Source organism: Poecilia reticulata, linkage group LG20 (genome assembly GCF_000633615.1).
Source record: "Poecilia reticulata strain Guanapo linkage group LG20, Guppy_female_1.0+MT, whole genome shotgun sequence".
NCBI classification, from domain to species: domain Eukaryota; kingdom Metazoa; phylum Chordata; class Actinopteri; order Cyprinodontiformes; family Poeciliidae; genus Poecilia; species Poecilia reticulata.
In genome coordinates, this window is record NC_024350.1 from 23,699,794 (window position 1) to 23,715,611 (window position 15,818).

General features: G+C 37.3%; 1 protein-coding gene across 1 annotated transcript in view; it reads right to left on the reverse strand.

The window, feature by feature from the left end:
* Nucleotides 1-15,813: 15,813 nt before the first annotated feature.
* htr5ab (5-hydroxytryptamine (serotonin) receptor 5A, genome duplicate b) overlaps nt 15,814-15,818 on the reverse strand; it is a 15,821-nt gene continuing 15,816 nt past the window's right edge. Inside the window, exon 3 of the mRNA XM_008396751.2 lies at nt 15,814-15,818. This exon is cut by the window's right edge and continues 2,665 nt beyond it. The gene's annotated coding sequence lies outside the window, so the exon portion shown is untranslated.

The following is a 15,818-nucleotide window of genomic DNA, read 5'->3' on the forward strand; positions in this document are numbered from 1 at the left end:
CACACACACACACACACACACACACACACACACACACGGAGTCCTGACGTAAAAATAATGCCACCGTCGTGATCACAGCTGGTTCATAGATATGGCAAACAAAACATCTCCTCATATAGTCGTGTCAAGAACAGAGGATGTGGCATTTGTTACGTAAAACGCCACTCTGCCTTTCCGCTCACACGACTGCGTGTTGGGAATTTACGACAACACTGTCGTTGAATGAAACACCTCCATGCATCCCTTTCGACAAATAATCTATGTCTCCCTCCCCACTTGTTGCCATCGCAGTGCTGTAAGCTCTGAAGCACACGTTAAGTGAAAATAAGACCTGACAAATCGGTCCTGATGTTAACACGGCGGCATCATAATTCAAGAGTACATGTCAGGATTCTTTTATGACAGAGGCTCCTTCTCCCCACAGTGTGCTGCCAAACCCCTGCACACATCACACAGCCCCAGACAGGTGCAGACCTCGTCTACTTTTGATCTAGCCACGGAGTGCCTTTCTCTGATAGTCTCAAGCTCGCTCCCTTTGATTCATTTGCTGCTACTCAGTGGAATCCATCTTTTCAAGGACTTCTATGTTTTTTTCAATCATTCTTCTTAAAAGCAAACAAGAAGAGCAAGAGAGCTACACCTACACTCAATACAAAGAATTACACAGTGAGCTTAAAATAGTAGCCATTCGTGGGTGCAATTTTTGGAGTCGTTCTGTTTATCAATGGAAGCATAAAATATGCAAGGTAACCTCATATTTTAGGAGACTGAGCAGAGTGGGTTTAGGTAAAAAAAAAAAAAAAAGAAAAAATGTTTTAGATGGAGTTTTTTCTAATGACAATTGTGAGGTTTCAGTGTGTTTGTTGGAGTTTGATGTCTGTGCTGAGCTGCAACAGCCAAACAAGAACAAATAAACAACAATGTCACACATGGTATCATAAAATCTTTTTATTGTTTCCAGAATTTATACCCATTTTCCCAGAGCATAGCAGGTTAGGTCAGACCTCTCACGATTGAAGTTTGAAGAGACAGACCGTGGCAAAATAAATACTTGAATAAAATAAAGAAAACTTGCAAAACAAAAAAACACAAGGAGGAGCAGGTCAGGGAATGCAGGCAGAAAACAGGCAGCACAATAGAAGGATGCAGCAACAAACAATGTAAACTGAGGAGCTTAAAAACGCAGACATGGGTAGAAAATGACAACCGGACGAAACAAACTAATCGGAGGCAAATGTGAAACAGCTGAGGCAGAATGCAAGTGGGGAAAACTGAGATAGGGAGACTAATTGCACAAAGGGAGCTCAACTAAGGATCAAACAAACTACCAACCGAGGGAAAACAGCCTGAAATAAATCTACGAGAAATAGATGGAAATGTACAAGGAACGAAAATCTCAGAAAAAACAAACCAAAAAAAAAACTAAGAAAACCAACAAAAGGAAATGCACAAACTATCACAACATGTTTAAAGCAATGATAAACGTAGAGAACTGAATGGAATATAGAAAACCTCTTGAGAATGATTAAGCCACATTTGAATGATCAAAATTATTTAAAACTTAAAAGGGAATCTGAAACACCTCAACATCATGAGAAATCAAGTACAGTTTTAAAGAGTCAGTTCCCAGCTCCTACAGACTCTTTAGGATATTTTAATTGAGTATTTTTTACGTTTGCATCAAAACGTATCTGTGGGATTTCTATCAAAAAACACAATATCTTAACTCACTCATTTTGAACAGATGGTGATTATGTGGCTATTAACTACATCAATATTCCAAAGAACATCTTGAGCATTTCTATAAGTAATTTCTGTAAAGTCAATCGGGCAGGTATAAAGTTAGTGCTCCCATTCTGACTAAAACTAGGAAAACAGACCCCATCTCCCCAGATCTAAAGTCTAGTTTTTGCGTTCTGGATCAGCTGCAGCTGCCTAACGTTTTAGGCAGACCTGTGAAAACGCTGTTGCAGTAATCAATGTGACTGAAGATAAACTCATAGGCGGGTTTCTCTAGATCTTATTTGGATGTTAGTTCTTTTATTCTATTAATGTTCTTCAGGTGACGTAAGGCTGATGTTTTAACTGTCTATATTTGTCTTTGAAGATTCATTTCTGAGTCCTCCACTACATCCAGATCGGACTTCTTTAGGTCCAACCATAATAACTTCATGCAAAGCTTTGAAATACTTCAGCTTTGAATTTCTTTGTTGCTGAAAATGTGCTATCCAAATAAAGCTGTCTTGCCTTGTTACTGTAGCAGTGCCACAGTTTCCCCCTTTACCTTTAAGTATTGACATCTTGAGCTTACATTTGCCACAAAGTCTTGCAGACCTAGTGACATTATTGTCCTGCACGTCAAATTCTGCAAGAATGTAGACATTGTATCTGTCCATCTTCCAGGTTGTACCAAAGGCTCCATGTGGTTCTGTTCTCAGCTTGGAGTCTGCCGATGTCCTGTCAGTCTCAGAATCACCACCTGTCTTGTCTAATCAGGACCCCGCAAGTTTTCTGCCAGTGCTTATCACTTCAGTCCTCCAGGTTTCCTGTCAATCCAGGTTCCCTTCTTAGGGACTCTTGCTACATCTTATTTTTCTGGCAGATCGGTGATGGGGGCTTTAGTCTCGTTTTTCATGTGAAATTTGTGATTCTTTCGGTTTCCATCTGACACAATGACAAATAATTCAAATATACTTCAATCTTTTGTACTCAACATTCAGCAAAGACCCTACATGGAGTTTAATTGGCGTAAGTTAAACATTTTGCTGATGTTGATAAGTTCAACACACACAGATACTTTCTAAAAAAAATTACTCACTTTCTTCAAGGTAGCTAATTTTTAGCTTCTTATATTAACATTATTGTTACATACTCATGTTCAAATTGATTTGGATAATAGCATCTGCCAAATGCATAAACACAAAAATAGAAAAAAAAAGATATCTTCAGCAGATTATACTTCTATATATACAAGGCCCCTATTACGAAGGTAGATATTTGTTTAACTTAAATATGACCTCATGTCTCTCTGGGATTAAATAAATTTACTATTATTGACTTGTAACTACACAGATTAAAAACAACTCCCTCCTTCCTATGGGACTTTAGTCTTATACTTCATGTGAATATTTCATAATCGCACAAATAAAAAAAAAATTATCTGCATGTATTAAACAGAGAAAATTCATCCCTCGCAACATATTTGTGCGATTACATAGAGCCACACATTGTGAGGTGTAACGGATCAGACAGGGCTGGAACATGGTAGATTAGGACATTATTTAAGATTGCTGGCAATAGAGAACACTGCAATGTGGAGGCAATCATCTGTACGCTAAGTGAAGTGGAACAACCAATTCAAACAAATGGTCTCATTATCTATTTATATCCTGTTGGTGTCTCCGTCCGTCTGTCCTTCCGTTCGTACATGTCCCACAGTTACATCACAGGCACAGGCGCACGGAGCTGTAGCTGACTGATCTGCGTTCTCTGGAGACACACATGAATCCACACATGCCGCTCCAAATTCCACCGTGAATCTCAATTAAAGCACGCAAAAGATCCTTTATCTCTTTTACCGATACACGGCACCATGCTGGGGCTTTGGAAACTTTTCTGGGTGTGTGTGGTTGATCTCTTGATCCAACAAAAAGAGTAAGAAATATGGACTTTTTTTTTTTTTCTGACAGATTAAGAGCAACCAGTCAAAGAGGTTGGATTTTTCCAGTAGGTAGGTGGCTGTGAAAAATAGCCAAGGGAATGGAATGAACCATTTGAAGAGTCATGCTTTAATGTCATCCAGTGAGGATGGCTGTATTTTCACCAAGAGTTAAAACCCACACATCACTGAGCATTTGTTTAGTATTTAACAGACTTTTAATCTTTTTAATTAGGGTGAAAAAGTGACATGTCCAATTATTTTCTTTAACTACAAACAACACACTGTCTTTAGTTGCGACCATCACACAGGACTGAAAATGGAAAACAAAAAAGGACAAAAGTTGTTTTATATATATATATATATATATATATATTGCTGACATGTATAGCTTTTCACCTATTAAAAGAGATAAATGTTTCCTTTGAGTCATTGCATGGAGAGCCCATCTCACTTGTCTTTGTTAATGCACACAAAAGCAGTTATACTGACGATGACCTCTGCGCTTTGAAGATCATCATCTGCTTGTCCGCGCTTTGTTCCCGCGTGCATATAAATTTCCCGGGGATCGGAGAGCTGTGATGAAGGCTGGAATTGCTTCTGTCTGGCAGTCCCTTCCTGTCCAAATGATGACAAATGATATGTTTTCATGCAAACCGGATACTGAAGCAGACACAAACAGTAAAAGGGTTGACAGAGGAAACGGTACAGCGCCAGGTAATTGTATTTGTACCAGTTACATTTCTTAGCTCTGAAGGTTTTTATTTTGGGAGTTTTGTCATAATGGATTTATGTTACATATGTTTTTTTGATATATTTTCCTTTTTTTAATCATAGTAATATTCCCTCCATTCAGATCAGGTAAAATGTCATGAGTCCACTGAGTGGTTGAAGAAGGTAAATTTACACAAAAACCCCTTTTTTTTTGCAAGTAAAGAAACTAAAACAACGACAACAACATCAAGAAAACAATCTTCCATTTTTCTCCTAACAATGTACAATGTACATTAGCATTGGAGCACAGCTGACTGATACAGGAAGTTAGAAATGTAACAGTTCTCTCTTGCTTTAAATCCTGTGACATTGTTTATGATCTTCTTATTAAGGCTAAGTTTAGTGAAATATAATCTACAATATTTAATTTCTTTTCATGCAGGACATGAACACCCAATCAGGGCAAATAGTTCTTGCTCTGCCTGGTTCTGCCGGAGGTTTCTTCCCGTAAAAAAAACTGTTTCCAGATAGGCAGATAGATTGGACTTTGAAAGTTCTCTTTCAAAGTCTACCATAAGGATTAAATTGGACTTCTCAATATTTATATGATTTGATGTCTGTCTGTTCCGTGCAATTTCACTAACCTCTGATCTGCTCTATTTAAACGCTATGGAGTCTTCTGTTATCTGCCACATCATTGAAAGCTTCTGCTAACTTGTAGATGTCCAGTGTTTTTTTTTCCTTACCCTTGCATGAATCAAAGTAAACCTAAGCCAAACTCGTGTTATCTGCTGTGACGTCACTAACTTCACCTGCTGTTCCATAATAATATAATCTATAATCGCTTATTGGCAAATAATGCCTTCTAAAAATATAATTAAAAAATGTTCTCAGGCTGAAGTTACAATTTTCAGAATAAATCGCAACCGACATAATGACAGCAATTAGTTTGCAGGATAAGAGAATTCATTACCGAAACCACTTGTCGGTGCTCAAGTGGGCTTTACTTCATTTGCTTTGCAGACTTCAAGGACATAATCTAATCCATTAAGTACTGACACATTTGAATCTTTAAATAATGTCACTACTTTTAATTTGTACTTTAAAGTGGATTAGGAAGTGTTGGACGCCGGGAGTAGATTCACTCATGTCAATTGATGCACTCTGGAGTATCACTAGGTAAGCATTTTTATTTGATATTTCACTCTAAGTGGGTCAGCGTCATGTAGATCTAACATTATATTGAATTGACTTGTTTATGAAAATGTGCTATACAAGTATATTTGCCTTACCTAGTGATCTTTAAAGTGGATCCTCATTCAATGTGTTTGTTTAAAACTGGCTCATAATTGCCCTGGGAATTTTTACTGGGGGCAAAGAAGATATTCTATTGGGTTTTGGCAAAGCCCAGGGTTGGAGCCAAACCCAGTCAAGAGGCACAAGTTCAAAAACTCATTACCTGTCCCTCCCTGCCTCTGTTCCTTCACAAAATACACTTTTCAGTACTATAGAGGAAACAAAAAAGCATTGCATTTTGTTTTAGCATCTTATTATTGTACATACTCTCACCCAGACTCCTACATGAAGACATCTTTTAATTAATGGGACTCCTCACTCCTCATGATTGTGCTCACTCAGCACATTGTGATCCGGTTAATTAAATAATCAATAAGGACTAATGAACCCTACAGGCTTCCTTTAGAAAACGCTGAAACAATATAGTCATGTGTGAGTAGGGACAGAATGGTCTGTGGATAGCGACTGCAGCCAGCCATTAGAGATACTCTTGCAGTGGTAAGATAACAGTAACTCCCTGATCACATTCCACGGGGAGCCATTTAGCTCCCAATTTTCACTAGTTTAGTTCTTATAGCAATTAATTCAAATCTTTTCGGCCCTCTGGGTGCGAGCTATCAGAAGCTTTTTATATTGACTGTTTGAACATAACAGGAGTGCATGAACTGAATAATTCCTGGGCTGAATGTGTAATTCATTTTAAGCTTTGCTCTTCGTTTTGAGCGATATTGAACCTGCCTGAGCTGGCAATGAGAACATGCTGCGGAGCGGTGTGGCCCAGCAGCCCAGCAGTCCATTTTAAGTGCGAAGTGGGCTGAGTGGTGTGGGATTGGCGTGGACCAACTGTGGTTATAAAAAGCATTGTGCAGGGAGGTGCAGACACAAAACACAGATGGCTTTCTGGATAGCAAGAAACTTCAGGGTCTTGCAGGAGTACTAATACGAAATAAACTTTTTCTCTTCTCATCTCTTGGGATTTTATGCACTAATCTAACGCAGAAAATAATTATCGTAATGAAAGTGATCACCACAGTTCTTTTTGGGCCTGTTCAACACTCCTCAGAAGAACACGAAGGGAAGTGCCACTTGATTCCAGCTTTCATCGCTGTTTCTGGTGAAACCATAGTTCTAAAAAAATTAAGAAAAGATTTGTGTTTCAGTTGAAAAATATGAAGAGATGTTTAACTCACAGTCTCATCAATTGTGAGTCAGAAAACGTCATTTTGTTTACCATATGTTTCTGATTGGTATGCTATGCTCCCTGATGTCATAAATAAGTAACACCATTTGACTAAAAGCCACAGAAATGGAGGTTTTCCTCACACTTCAGTTGGACTCGTCCAATGTGTCTTACAGGGGTCATTTGTTGCTCCAAAGAAGTCATTGAGGATTCTGTTTATAAATTTGGCACTTCTAAGGATAAATGGATGCAACAGATTTTATTTAAGTGTATCAGAGTAGGTGACTGAACACAAATGCATGCCACACTTTTCAGACATTAAGAAAACAGGCCCTTTTTCTTTGTTTTCAAAAATAATGCAGAAGTGCATTTTTGGTCTGTTGCATAGTATTCCAAATGTATTGAAATTTGTGGATGTAACGTGACCAAACATTTTTGCAAAGTACTGTGCATATTACCACTGTCATAAAGACATTGTTTTCATGCTGTTAAAACATTAAATGTTGATCAAATCATCAAAAAAAACATTTTTTTTAATTCATTTTGGTTAAATGAATCAAATATTCATTTAAGTGGACACACTGTATGTGTATGATCCTAATGCACATACAATCCTTAGAATTTTCGAATAAAGTAGAAAATGGTTTCTTTAAAGGTTTTGTTGTGCTGCCTGACCCCTGAAGATGACAGGAGTCATTCAATTTGATGTTCTTTGAAGATTACCGTTTCAAATATTCCAGCAATGAATAATTTGTCAAGGACAGTGAAATGAAAATGTCATACTTGTTTTAATATTTCCTTCAGCTCTAGCAACAATTATGGACACAACACAAAGTTTTGAAAGGTTTATTGACAGCAGTGTACAAGTTGACGGTTCTTCTGGGATTTTGGAAGGATTCCGGTTTGTCGCTAAGGAGGAGAGGTAAGTATTTATTGTTAGATAAAGAAAAGAAAGAATTAAAATAAGATATTGTAGTTGATGGATTGTCTCTGTTTGAGGAGGAGATGAGTATCTACAGAGTCTGAGGTCAGCAGGTTGAAGTGAATGGTGCTTTAGTAATGCTTTCCTTTGTTTTCTTCCAGAGGGGATGGGAAGTGAGTGATAAGTTGTTGGAATGATCCAAACAGCTGAAATCAGCAGGACAACCAGAAAATCACGCAGAGGAATTTGGGGAGTATTCCTCCGACAAACAGCGGGAAGCAGAGCACTGAAATGAATGAGCCGAGGACGAACATGGATTTGCTTCCTGTAAAAAAGGAGAACAGCAAGAATTAGCGTCAGACACGCGGGGAGGAAAGAACACAAGGAAAGGTAGGCCTGATTACCATGCACGAGAGCAAAACAATCTGGCATCTGCCTCGGGGAATCTGCTACAGTTTAAGCTCCTCCTTATTGTTCCTGATGAGCAGCAGCTGCGGGAGGGCACCTGCCAGTGACACCCTGTGAAGAAAGAGGCAAGGAGAGACACGTGTACACACACATCAGCCTGCACATCTCGGATAGGAAATGCTACAGTGCCACAAGTAGAAATTGTCTTCCATCCCGTGTTGTGAAAACTTTCGGTTATCTGCAAACTGAAACAATGAATTAATTAAATAGTGGCTTCTTTGCATTTTGCTAAATACAAAACAGAACATGCCAAGAGCCAGAGTTGATAGAAATATTTGGATTTATGGAAAAGAGGGATTTACTTGTGTTAAACTCTGCATGAATAATGGAAACATCTCCAGTTGAGCTTGCCTTTCATAGCAAAAATACTAAAAGAAAAAAAAGTCACAAAGTCATGCTTTCTGTGTTTTAAAAATGAAGACTTTCAGGGCCATGTTGTGGATTTTCTTTGTGCCTCTGCCAGAGGCATCTCCTAAGGAGGAATTCAATCAAATAATGGAATGCAGAATAAATAAGACTTGCTTTCCCAGCGGTGCTTGTTGTGTTTGTAGCGTACTGTATAAACTGAAGTTCTGGCCCTTACCACAGCAGCAGATTGCTCATATCGTTTCTAGGGTAGTTTTACTAGTCTTTAACAAACTTACAAGTGGACACCAAGGTGGGTCTTCTCTGCACAAACCTGTGCCTGCAAGAAAACACGTGCATATGCTGTAGTCACCCTTTTGTTTTAAACTGATTTTCCCTAATCAGCCACATTCTGTTTCTGCACAACAGGTCTCATTCATATTGTAATATTTATTCAAGGGAATTCAAAGCCGAGAGAGACGCTCGCACTGGATTAAACGTGAGTCACGACGATAACATGGCACCGACACGCGTGTCATCAGACATCAAAGAGGAGGCCTGCAAACAAGCTCCTCCGGGCTGATTGAGGTGGAGAGCATAAGCACTGATGATGCACGCGCTCATTCACATGAACATGCTTGCTCCAAAAAAAAAAAAAATAATAATAATAACACCCCTTCTAGTTACGAGTTTCAGAGAGACTCTTACATCAGAAGAAGTGTCCTCTCCATGCCTAACAGTGCAGATTTTTCTGGGCCCTTTATTCAGACTTGGAGTGTCCGTCAGACTGTGCAAAACAAAATGCTTTCAAGTGCTGATATTTAACCAGAGCATGGAAAAGAGTATTTACACTCACCTTTTTATTTTTTTTTACCTTTTATCTGAACTGACACCTGTTGTAATGGATTATTGAGGAGTGGCAGCAGTACAATTTACACAAGCATCATTTTTTTCCCCTCCTTTGACTTCACACTAACTGTATGTAACCCGGATTTTCACAAATCTTTAAACATAAGAATCATGCTTGCTTTCAATGTCTTGGTGCCATAGCAACTGGGTTTCATGTGTTTGCAACTCGCTTCACAGATAAATTAGCTAAAGACTGGGATTGCCTGTTTCTGCCTGTTATGTTTTCCTGCGGGAGTGTCGGTTTTCTGTACAACTCGAACGCTAATGCTCTCTGATATTGTGTCTCCGACTGTCCGTCTTTCTTATGAAGACATAGTAAGACTTCCTACATCTTAAAAACTACAAGAAATCCACATCTCCCTTAGCTTGAGATGCACATTTATCTCAAAACGGCAAAAAAACCATAAAATTCAGTCTAATCTCAGCAGGAAGTTGTCTTCTATTAAAAGTATATACAAGTTAACTTTTATGTAGTTTCTTTGCTGCTTTTCTCAGTGAACAGTGGATCTGCAATACCACAGTAATACCTTATGAACAGTTGTTCATAAGGTATTACTGTGATATCTTCATTTATCCAACACTGAGTACAAGTCAATGTCATTATTCAAAACTGTTCAGGTTATTAAAAAAGCTATATTTAATAGATTTTGGCAGGATTTGACTTTTAAAAACAACACTCTTTTTTTAGGAGCTGAAAGTAAACTCTTCCTAAAAAAAAAAGAAGTAATTTCTTTGTTTTGCATTTGAACATTTAAATTCTTTGAACCTGAAAACATCTCTCACCTGATGTTTTATGCTTAATAAATGTATTGCAGAAACACTCAATATGTGTAACTTTGCTTTAACATTTTATTAGTATTTCCGCTAAGAAAAAACACAACAACTTTGACGGCACTTGTGTGAAGTTATTGACTTGTTAGGTCTTTCAATCATTTCCGTCTTCCTATCATAAAAATTGAATACAGTGTGTTCATGTTTTGAAGGAAGTGCTCGGGAAAAGCAACGCATTCATTTCAATGACACAAAAATCCCATTATAACGTATCACTATTTTTGAAAGGTTTTGAAGCATGACAGGCACCTTAGAGTTCTTCCACTTGTCAGAGGCTAATCGTGATTCAACACCGGCTCTTCAGAACAGCAGCATCTGCTGAATCTGATTAAGATGCTTACCACATATTCCCTGCATAGCATGAATTACCGATTCATGCTATGGAGGGACAGTTATTAGAGTTGATGAGTCCTGAGAGCAAAAATGGAAACAAAAAAAAAAAAAGCGCACAAAAGACAAAGCATAATCAGTGTGTCCATTTGTAGAGAAATGACAGATGATTTTTGTTTTGTTTACAGTTTAGAAAAAAAAAAGACTGATGATTTGGTACAGAAGAAATGTGACGAAATAGCAAACATTTCTTAAGTCAAATTTAAACTTTAGCAACGAGGCATTTCTTGGCATATGTTGATTAAAACATAGATTTTCTTTTAGCTCATGATTAATAAAATTTTTCTCTTTGCCTTTTTATTGAAATTCTTCATAGCTAATCCCCCTGGACTAATTCCATGTGTCTTTCCCGAGTTACAATCTTTTGCTTTATTCATATCACCGTGGTATAATGAAAACATTGAAGAGTTCATTAATATTCATTGTAATCATTATATTACATAGCATATTTCATTTATGTGTTTCATTCTATTTCATGTACCATGAAGTGATGAGATTCTTGGGACTAGTGTGATAAAATATTAGAACCATTTTCATCTTATAAGATCAGCAAATAGTTTGGTGTGGTATTGCAGATCCAAATTACTCAATTAAGCTCACATTTTAGCCATGCTATTCTGTGCTGTTTGCCATACAGTAGTAGGCCATTTAATAGGCAAAAACACATTTTTATTACTATTTGCTGAGACGTATTTGTGAACAAACTGAGCTCAGACACAAAGATTAAACTCACGGCATCCGATTGTTGCTATGGCAACAATAGGCAATCTTTTAATTCAATTTAATAGCATTCAATTAAATTAATGGAAGAAGATTAACGAGTACATTGCACAGATCTTGTAATGAATACCCTAATTACTCTGCTCTGTTTGTTTGTGTGCTTTATAGGAACCATTCACAAAGGAATTGGAATCTGAGCAAAACTTATTAAACTATAAAAACCAAGTGAATGACAGGACGCCTGCAGCTTTCCACTAAGTATAACCAAGTCTTTAGTTCATTTTATTTTTTATTTGTTTCTTTTTTTTTGTTTTTAATCACCTTGGTTTTGCCCCAAGAACCTGGATGGAAAGTAGCCAGCAAGATGAGAGCACAAGCTTGATAGATGCATCCACACCACACAAACATACACATTCTCAGCGGAATCTCCTTTTCTCCCCAGTTCCACTGGGCTGTTTCTATCTGGATCTATTTTGATAAAACAAAAAAACAAAAAAAAAAAACAAGCCATTGCAGAAGAATAGCAAGTGGCACAGCAACAGACTCGGAGAGTCGATGTCACCTCTAACTGTAAGAGACTGAGCCGTCTTTCTTGTGGAGATACTGTAACAAAGATGAGTCACTGCAAGATACAACAACAAACAGTCTTTACTACATAGATTCAACATATCCAGTTCTTTTTAAAACATTTTTTTATAGGTGATCAGATCGGATGCAGTTTTAGGAAAGAGGAAGATCAAGATTCAAAACCATCACACTCCTCCCAGTGTTTTTTCTAGTGAAGTCAAGGTTTTTCCACACTTTTCCTTTTCTGCGTTCAGGGAGTTTTACTGCATATCTCTGCATTTGTCATGTGAAGGCTGCTTGAATCTTTTTTCTGAAATATTCAGCAACTGAAGCACAGGTTTGTGTGCCAGAGGCGCCTGGTTCTAATTCTCAGTCATTTTAGCCAAGCCACGTCCTCATGCATGCTGTCTTCCCCTGAGGACATGAATGGATGTGATCCTTTGAAAAGTAGCACACTCACTCCTGGCCCTGAAATGTACCACAGGCACCACAGAGAGATTTAGGAGGTGCCTCCATCGGCTGACTAATCATCATAAAAGTACTCAGAAGAAAAAAAAAAATTCTATAAACTTCTGGTTATCTATTTTAAAAAGCTAAACTCATATAGATTCTTTTCATACACGATAATGGATTTCAAGTGTTTACTTCCGTCGATGCGTATGGCTGTTAATAAAAACCCAGAACATTACGTAAATATCAGCCTACTGAAAAGTACACGTGTCTAGCGCAGAGTATAAGCACTCAGCGTTTGGTTGGAGATCCTGTTACATTAATGTAGCATGACATGCAGATGATCAGCCTGTAGTAAAGCTGAGGAGATACCCAGTTTGTCTACACTATTGGGTCTTAACAGAGGGCATAGATTTTTTATTTATTTTTTAATTTTTGTCTGGATAGTTCTCTGGCAAATCCAACACATTAATATCAGTTATTGATATTTGCTTTTGAAAAGTGGGCAGGTTTATCAAGTCCTGCTGGAAAATGAAATCAGCAGCTCTATGAAGCTTGTATCACTCAACTTTTGATTCATGTGCTTGGCTACCATGTTCCATAAACAGGCAGTGTTTTCACAAAAGAGCTTTTGTGGACAAATCCCATTGTGGAGACGTCAATGACTGTTTGCTGAATAACTTTTGAGTCAACAGTTTGGCACATAGCGACGCACCGCAGTAATCATTGTTCAGCACATGCACCTTGTTAGTCAAATGCCATTTCACAGTTCACATCTCGTCACCTAATCCTTCAGCTTGAATGACATATTTGTTAGAAACTTAGAAGTTATCTCTTACAGTAGGCTTACGTACCAGTGTGTTTATAGCACCAATACAATCCCTGCTGAAAATATTTGGCAAGAAATCGTCACACTAGGGGTGATGATTGTCCATCCATTTTTAAACTGAGAAAGTGTGGATTTTACCCAAAAGTAGTTAATTTGGTATTTTGTTTAAAATGTTGCAATGCTTAACTGTTTTTGCGGTCGAGCAGCAGGGGAAATATGTGATGATTAAAATGTAAACTTGATTGGAAAGAAAACTGAACACAAAAGGGCTTAAAATCTGCAAATGCATCAAAAGACGTAAAAAAAAAAAGATAAGAGAGAAAGAATGTTTTAAAGATATGGTCCATAAGAAGGCCCCATTCTCTGAAGTTAATCTGCTAAACTTCTTATTAATAAACCCTCCATTTGATCGAGAGTTCTGTCTTTTAATAATTTTTATATGAGATGTTAACAAATCCAAAAGAAGTACAACAAAGCTTTAATGTGCTTGACTTTGGTTAATTATTAATAATTCTATTCATTAATTCTTAGCACCTGCATAATTTTTCCTCTGCTCATTCAAAAACAGCCTACAGCTATATTTCAAAAGTTCATCCAACCCATGCAGACTTTCTCCCAAAGAAACATAAAATATTTACAAAAAATAAATAAAAAAACTGTAGCGGTACACAACTGGTAAAGAAATTCATTGTGATATATTCTTTGGGTTGTTTTGTCTTGATCTGACAAAATTAGTTTATGGATTCATGTACAGTATTATATTTTTCTGACCCCAACAAGCTTTGCAATGCTTAAAACATTGACTGTATCAGAAACCTTTAAGCCAGTTGCAAATCAGCACAGATTTGAGCAAATGTTCAAAGTTTCTACTTTTCTACTTTGAACATTTGCTTCCAACTTCTCATCCATCAAACTGCGAAGGCACATTGAAAACTTCCAAATATTTGCACGAAATGTCAAACCTAAAAGTATAGCAAGGGTTTTGGGGTTTTGTAGTTTAGTATATATGATTTCTGTCACAAGAATCTCTTGCTACTGACATGAAAGCACTGTATTAGTATTTACATGTCAGCGTGCTACACTTATTAGCATTGCCCTTAAAACGTGACAGATGAAGTATGATCTGATGTAAAATTCTAATTTTCAATGTCATATTTCCATTACTTGTAAGGGGGAAACCATCATAAATAACAGAAATAAGGCTTTCAAATATACATCTCTGTGTAATTAATCTATTTAATGTGTTTCACTTTGTGATAAAGTTCCTTTTTAGTAATATTCTACTTTATTCAATGTAGAACATTGAGCCTCAACAATCCCAGAATGATGATCTCATTCAGTATAAAATTGCGCTCATCACCCATTACTGTCTATATGGAACCTCACCGGATTACCTGAAGGACCTCCTTACTTCACATTCAACTTCTAGACCCTTACGATCCCAAGCCTGTAATCTTCTCCACCTTCCTCGATCAAGACTAAGGACTATGGGTGATCGAGCATTTGCTGTGGCTGCTCCTTGTCTATGGAACTCTCTCCCGGACTATTTGAGAGCCCCGCAATCATTGTCCGATTTTAAAACTGGCTTGAAAACCTTTCTTTTTGGACAAGCCTACTCAACTTTTAAATGACTCTTTTTTTTTATTATTGTTTTTGATTGTTGATTTCATCTGTTTTCAGCTGCACCATGTAGCACTTAGATTTTTATTAATGAAAAGTGCGCTATAAATTAAATTGATTATTATTATTATTATTATTATTATTATTATTATTATTATTATTATTATTATTATTATTATTATTATCTCTGCACACAGTTTCTGTCAACAAGACCTCTATTACTTACGATTTGAACCCCCTCCTCCCCCCACAAACATTCCCAACAAATAAAAGGACAATTTCACAAAAAAAATCTTTTATTTTATTTTTTTGAACAAATGAATTTATTTACCTCCTGGCAAAAACTGATGCAAGGAGCTTTAATGTTTCTCTCACAACTACATGTGGTACAACTTTGTCGAGAATCGTTGAGTCATGCTTAATTCTTCACAGTACATTTCACTACACAAGTGAATAGAGGTCCACGCATTGATTCTACAGTACAGTAGTGAATGCTTTCAGTAGAAAGCGGCAATTTGTGCAAGAAAACAGTCATTTTGTACAACATTTGAAAATGAAAAGACGAGATGAAAGAGTATTGTTTTCAGTGAACATCTGAGAGCACATAGGGATGCTATCTGGTAGCGTCCTTGCTTCACATAACTACAAAACTGAATTGCGGCACTTCACCTTCTCGACACAACGAGAACTCATTGCTACATTGATTTGTTTTCGGTTCAATTCCTCCTGACTTCTTGTGCCTCCGTTATTCTTTTGCCAAGGCTCTCTGCTGTTTCCGCAAATTAATGTTCCAAGGTACGAGTCTGAATGCACCGCTGTTTATTTTGTTTTCTAAAAGTGATAAATCCTTGGCATCAGTTCATGAAACTAATAAAGGTTAAGCAAAATAGAAACTCATAAAATGCCATTGCAGATATAT